Below are 7,500 nucleotides of genomic sequence, written 5' to 3' on the forward strand. Positions count from 1 at the left end.
AACATTAAAGATAAATATTAGACTAATCAATAAACAAATGATTGAAAGTTTTGTCAACTTTGATTTAATAGATTTTAGTTTGAATTGAATTATAATGTTTTGTTGATGAACATTAATGGAAATAAATACAAAATAATTCTATTTATTTAAGGTGAGTATGATCTATAATTCTTTAACTGTATGTTAGGCCTTAAATGTACCTTTACTGTGTGGTATTAGTACTTTTACTGAAACAGAGTATCCCTTCTGTATGTATACAATTTGGTATACGTACTTTTACTGGAACATAGTATTTTAACTGTGATGTGAAATTTTGTTTCATATTTATTCTCATTATTCTTCACCCAGAATCTTCCTCATTGTCGTCGTTTAGGTTCATTTTGTAAGAATAAATAAAAATGAGTTTATTAAAATGTGAAGTGAAGAGGAACACATAAACGGTCTCATTAACGTTTCAGTGTTCTTAGAAGGAGCCGGTCATGTCTTCATGTGGAGCAGGTCTTCTTCACGGAGTCCTCATGTTTCTACAGGAGCCCAGAAGGGACAAACCAAACCTGACCTCAGGAATACGTGAAATGACATTCTGCTCGTTACATGAATTCTGTCCTTTCAAAATAAATGTCCGTCTTCACAGGAAACTCGGTTAGCTTTAGACAACAAAGCTACTTTTGTTTGGGTTAAAATGACTACAGAGGTGCCGTTATTGAAGACGGTAACTTAAAATCAATGAACGTTGACTTCTTGTTTCTCCTTGACCCCTTGTCTCCTTACTTCCTCGTTCATGATTCTGTGGATAACATACAGTACGTTTCTGTCAGTACGTTTCTGTCAGTACGTTTCTGTCAGTATGTTTCTCTCAGTACGTTTCTGTATGTTTCTGTCAGTACGTTTCTCTCAGTACGTTTCTGTCAGTACGTTTCTCTCAGTACGTTTCTGTCAGTACGTTTCTGTCAGTACGTTTCTGTCAGTACGTTTCTGTCAGTATGTTTCTCTCAGTACGTTTCTGTCAGTACGTTTCTCTCAGTACGTTTCTGTCAGTACGTTTCTGTCAGTACGTTTCTGTCAGTATGTTTCTCTCAGTACGTTTCTGTACGTTTCTGTCAGTACGTTTCTCTCAGTACGTTTCTGTCAGTACGTTTCTCTCAGTACGTTTCTGTCAGTACGTTTCTCTCAGTACGTTTCTGTACGTTTCTGTCAGTACGTTTCTCTCAGTATGTTTCGCTCAGTACGTTTCTGTCAGTACGTTTCTGTCAGTATGTTTCGCTCAGTACGTTTCTGTCAGTACGTTTCTCTCAGTATGTTTCTCTCAGTATGTTTCGCTCAGTACGTTTCTGTCAGTACGTTTCTGTCAGTATGTTTCTCTCAGTACGTTTCTGTACGTTTCTGTCAGTACGTTTCTCTCAGTATGTTTCGCTCAGTACGTTTCTCTCAGTATGTTTCTTTCAGTACGTTTCTCTCAGTATGTTTCTCTCAGTATGTTTCTCTCAGTACGTTTCTCTCAGTACGTTTCAGTACGTTTCTGTCAGTATGTTTCTCTCAGTACGTTTCAGTACGTTTCTCTCAGTACGTTTCTCTCAGTACGTTTCTGTCAGTACGTTTCTCTCAGTACGTTTCAGTACGTTTCGCTCAGTACGTTTCTGTCAGTACGTTTCTCTCAGTACGTTTCGCTCAGTACGTTTCTCTCAGTACGTTTCTCTCAGTACGTTTCTCTCAGTACGTTTCTCTCAGTACGTTTCTGTAGTTGTCCTACATCTTGGTCCTCAGGAGAAGTTTCAGTTGGCTGCATCCTGCCTCCTCACCACTAGATGACTCCACATCGTCACACCGGACCTCTAGCGTTTGTGAAGTGACTCGACCGTTCTCGCTCCACGGTCCCAACGTCTCGAGTGTTTTTATAAATGTGGTTCATCACTGATTCATGAACAAATACCTGCAGAACTAAAGACATTTAATCAATCAAACTATATGTCAGATAAGACAGAACATTCCATATAAACTTGCATTTGATGTTCTGAGCATGTTAGCATTTAGCTCTAAACGCCACATTCTTGTTTCAGTGTTTTTATGTGACTTCATCTTTCTGTTTCGGAGGATTCTGAGATGATTGATTTTTGTTGATTTGAGATGTTTTTTTTAACTTTGTGATGATCTCAGACTTTTTATTGACGACCACCGACTGAGCGGATTGTTGTGGGTAAACATCCGGCCTCCAAATCCTCCTGTTGTCAGAGAGGCATTAGAGTGAGACTCTGACAAAGACCCGCTATAAATAAACCTGCAGACAGAGGAGAGGGTTTAAAAACCCGTCTCCAGGGCACGATTTGGTCTGCGATTGTCTCCGAATGTCCCCATCATCCACACGTCCACAGCCACCCAAAAATATCACGCTGACTGTCAGAGAAAGTGAGGATGAAAGCTGTTGGTATTCACTGCAGAGAGGATGAGGATGCAGCTCTGCATCTTTTGATCATTTCTTCTTCTTCTTCTGTGGGTGTTTGATCCTCCGCTGGGCTCCAGGCCATTCTCTCCCTCCCTCTCTTCTTCTATTAAACAACTTTCTTTTCAACATGGAGTTGCTTAAATAAGCATTTGAGGCTCGAGTCTTTCCTTTGAGGATTAGTGTTTGTGCTCGTTGATGCATCTTTACCTGCAGAGAGCCGAGGGAACGAGGAGTCATCAGGGAAACGCACCTCGGCTTTGTCCTTTAAAGTTTTACTTTGGGGACATCTGTAGCTTTATTTTGAAAGTGTGTACCAGAGAAGAGACAGGAAATGACTGGAGGGACGACCCAGAGGTCACAACGATGCCCAACTTGTGAGTTTTTGTGGCTCATTTCTGGCATGTCTGGTTACCAAATGATGATGAGCACCCTAACCCTGACCACAAAGAGACACAAAACAACCACAAAGAGACACAAAACGACCTCTAAGAGACACAAAATGACCACAAAGAGACACAAAACAACCTCAGAGAGACACAAATCAACCTCAGACACAAAAGGACCACAAAGAGACACAAAACAACCTCAAAGAGACACAAATCAACCTCTGACACAAAAGGACCACAAAGAGACACAAAACAACCTCAAAGAGACACAAATCAACCTCAGACACAAAAGGACCTCAAAGAGACACAAAACAATCACAAAGAGACACAAAACAACCACAAAGAGACACAAAACGACCACAAAGAGACACAAAACAATGTCAAAGAGACACAAAACTACCTCAAAGAGACACAAAACGACCACAAAAAGACACAAAAGAACCTCAAAGAGACACAAAAGAACCTCAAAGAGGCTGCGTGGTTTCTAGTTGTTTTGTGTCTTTCTCATGAGGATGACGATGATGGACCATGAGCTGCTCAAGTAAACTGGTTGAATTGTGAAGACCAACGCGGTCCCAAAGTTCACCTGAGAGCTTCTACCTGGAGAAGATTCTCTTTGCAGATAAACAAAATGAGATGAAATGAAGAAGGATCAGTTTCTCTGTGAAGAGAAATCCAGCTCCATCAAAGCAGAGGACGTGAAACATCCAGAACTGTCCCCTGGTCTCACCGGTGCGGAGGAATAATTACCTTGTGGTATCTTTTAATTGGAGCTCCTCACTGATGATGAAACCCTCGTTCACAAAACTGAATGGGATGACTGGGATAGTATGGACGGGATTATTCACCTTCGTCATGTATGGAACGTTGAACAAGGACGGATCACTGAACGGGTCCGAGGAGTCAGAGGAACACTGGGCCTGAGCCTCTGTGAGAAGTAATGCTCACATTTATTGTTGGAAAGTCAATTGAAATCACAAAAGACTCAAAACAACCACGAAGAGATGCAAAATGACCACAACAAGATACAAAATAAGATGCAAAATGACCACAACAAGATGCAAAATAAGATGCAAAATGACCACAACAAGATGCAATAGGCACACAGAGACACAAAACAATCTCAAAACGACCACTAACGGGTACAAAGGAACACAAAACAACCACAAGGAGACGCAAAACGACCTCAAAGAGGCTCAAAACGACCTCAAAGAGGCTGTGTGGTTTCTAGTTGTGTGTCGTTCTCGTGTGTTGGAGGTGTCGGTGTCTTTGACATGTTTCTGATCACAGACCTGTTGTCTCATAACACATGAACACATGGAGACTCTGTCATTAGGTAGTTAGAGTGGGAGCTGTGACTAACACACTTCTGTGGGTCTGAAGTCTTCACTAACTACCCGGAGATGTTCCAGCATCCCGACATGGAGGAAAAGAGGATTTATGAGTTTGGATCCCTGAGGTTTGAGGAGAGAAGAAGTGTCCGTCAGGCCGGCGGAGGATTAACACGACATGGACGTCCTTCATCCTGACGGCAGCTTTACTCCCCAGAGGAGACGCAGCGTGAAGAACTTCTTACATCATGTCCTCATAAACTCCACTTCTGATAAACACAAAGTTTGTTTGCAAAAGAAATGAAACTCAGCAGTTTTGAGGACGGAGCTTCACGAAAGCTGTGACGCTGACAGGAAGTCGTTATCCGACCGGGCTTTGATCCAAAGAAGCTCCTCGTCTCTTTGAAGCTTTGAAGCTTTGAGACTCATCAGCGGTGCTGTGATGCTGAGGACGTTAATGAGCTTTTAAAATGTTTTATTTATTTATTACACGTGCTGATGAAGAGGCGTTTATAATCAGGACTCTGGTGGAGTCTAGTGTGTTTAACCTGTTATCTGTTATTATGGGATGTCTGATTATCTCCTTATTATTCATAAGAAACTCCTACAGTAGCTTTATGAAACATTGAATTCTTTGCTTTTATAAGTACAAATAAATATAAAATACTTGAGAAGTACATCAAAATAGTACACAAAGTAAACGTACTACATAATATTAAATCATCTGAGCTGAGTGATGAACTCAGCGTATGAAATAGTTCAACATCTTAAAAAGAGAAAAAAAATAAAAAAAATAAAAGTATGGATAGAGTTCATCATTATCTCTTTACTCAAGAAAGTAACACAGCGCCATCTACAGGAGCTGTGTTTACATGCACATATATATATATATATATATTTATATTTTTCTTTATAAACTCTTGTAAGATTTAGTTTTTAACAGAAACATGAGACGAGTTCATAAAAACTAATTCTTTTATTTCTGAACTTTATCAAAATCTAAACGTTAAGATTTCAATGAAACAGATTCATAATATATTTATTTTAACACATTTAACCAAAAACACAAAAGAAACACTTTTCCATGAACAGTCCCAACACGTCAACATGTCAACATCTCAACATGTCAACACGTCAACATCTCAACATGTCAACACGTCAACATCTCAACATGTCAACACGTCAACATCTCAACATGTCAATATCTCAACATGTCAACACGTCAACACGTCAACATCTCAACACGTCAACATGTCAACATGTCAACATGTCAACATCTCAACATGTCAACACGTCAACATCTCAACACGTCAACATGTCAACATCTCAACATCTCAACATGTCAACACGTCAACATCTCAACACGTCAACATGTCAACATGTCAACATGTCAACATCTCAACATGTCAACACGTCAACATCTCAACACGTCAACATGTCAACATCTCAACATCTCAACATGTCAACACGTCAACATCTCAACACGTCAACATCTCAACATGTCAACATGTCAACATGTCAATATGTCAACATGTCAACACGTCAACACGTCAACATCTCAACACGTCAACATCTCAACATGTCAACATCTCAACACGTCAACGCGTCAACACGTCAACACGTCAACATCTCAACACGTCAACATCTCAATATGTCAACATCTCAACATGTCAACATCTCAACATGTCAACACGTCAACATCTCAACATCTCAACACGTCAACATCTCAACACGTCAACATCTCAACACGTCAACATCTCAACATCTCAACACGTCAACATCTCAACACGTCAACACGTCAATATGTCAACATCTCAACATGTCAACATCTCAACACGTCAACATCTCAACACGTCAACACGTCAATATGTCAACATCTCAATATGTCAACATCTCAACACGTCAACATCTCAACATGTCAACACGTCAACATCTCAACACGTCAACATCTCAACATGTCAACACGTCAACATCTCAACATGTCAACACGTCAACATCTCAACACATCAACATCTCAACACGTCAATATGTCAACACCTCAATATGTCAACATCTCAACATGTCAACATGTCAACACGTCAACATCTCAACATGTCAACACGTCAACATCTCAACATGTCAATATCTCAACATGTCAACACGTCAACACGTCAACATCTCAACATGTCAACATGTCAACATCTCAACATGTCAACACGTCAACATCTCAACACGTCAACATGTCAACATCTCAACATCTCAACATGTCAACACGTCAACATCTCAACACGTCAACACGTCAACATCTCAACATGTCAACATGTCAACATGTCAATATGTCAACATGTCAACACGTCAACACGTCAACATCTCAACACGTCAACATCTCAACATGTCAACATCTCAACACGTCAACGCGTCAACACGTCAACACGTCAACATCTCAACACGTCAACATCTCAATATGTCAACATCTCAACATGTCAACATCTCAACATGTCAACACGTCAACATCTCAACATCTCAACACGTCAACATCTCAACACGTCAACATCTCAACACGTCAACATCTCAACATCTCAACACGTCAACATCTCAACACGTCAACACGTCAATATGTCAACATCTCAACATGTCAACATCTCAACACGTCAACATCTCAACACGTCAACACGTCAATATGTCAACATCTCAATATGTCAACATCTCAACACGTCAACATCTCAACATGTCAACACGTCAACATCTCAACACGTCAACATCTCAACATGTCAACACGTCAACATCTCAACATGTCAACACGTCAACATCTCAACACATCAACATCTCAACACGTCAATATGTCAACACCTCAATATGTCAACATCTCAACATGTCAACATGTCAACACGTCAACACGTCAACATCTCAACACGTCAACATCTCAACATGTCAACACGTCAACACGTCAACACCTCAACATGTCAACACGTCAACACCTTAACATGTCAACATCTCAACACGTCAACATCTCAACACGTCAACACCTCAACACGTCAACATCTCAACACGTCAACATGTCAACACGTCAACACGTCAACACGTCAACATCTCAATATGTCAACATCTCAATATGTCAACATCTCAACATGTCAACATCTCAACATGTCAACATGTCAACACGTCAACATCTCAACATGTCAACACGTCAACATCTCAACACGTCAACATCTCAACACGTCAACATCTCAACACGTCAACATCTCAACACGTCAATATGTCAACATCTCAATATGTCAACACGTCAACATCTCAACACGTCAACATGTCAACATCTCAACACGTCAACATCTCAACACGTCAATATGTCAACATCTCAACATGT

At 40.3% G+C, this 7,500-nt stretch overlaps 1 protein-coding gene across 2 annotated transcripts in view; it reads right to left on the reverse strand.

The window, feature by feature from the left end:
• Positions 1–5,114: 5,114 nt before the first annotated feature.
• The window catches only part of cunh15orf40 (chromosome unknown C15orf40 homolog), a 4,070-nt gene continuing 1,684 nt past the window's right edge, over positions 5,115–7,500 (reverse strand). For both annotated transcript variants that reach the window (XM_068724066.1, XM_068724067.1), the window contains exon 5: positions 5,115–7,500. This exon is cut by the window's right edge and continues 205 nt beyond it. The gene's annotated coding sequence lies outside the window, so the exon portion shown is untranslated.

The sequence above is a fragment of the Cebidichthys violaceus genome, unplaced genomic scaffold, assembly GCF_023349555.1.
Source record: "Cebidichthys violaceus isolate CVI_PGR_0920_01 unplaced genomic scaffold, fCebVio1.0.p SCAF_3, whole genome shotgun sequence".
NCBI classification, from domain to species: Eukaryota; Metazoa; Chordata; class Actinopteri; order Perciformes; family Stichaeidae; genus Cebidichthys; species Cebidichthys violaceus.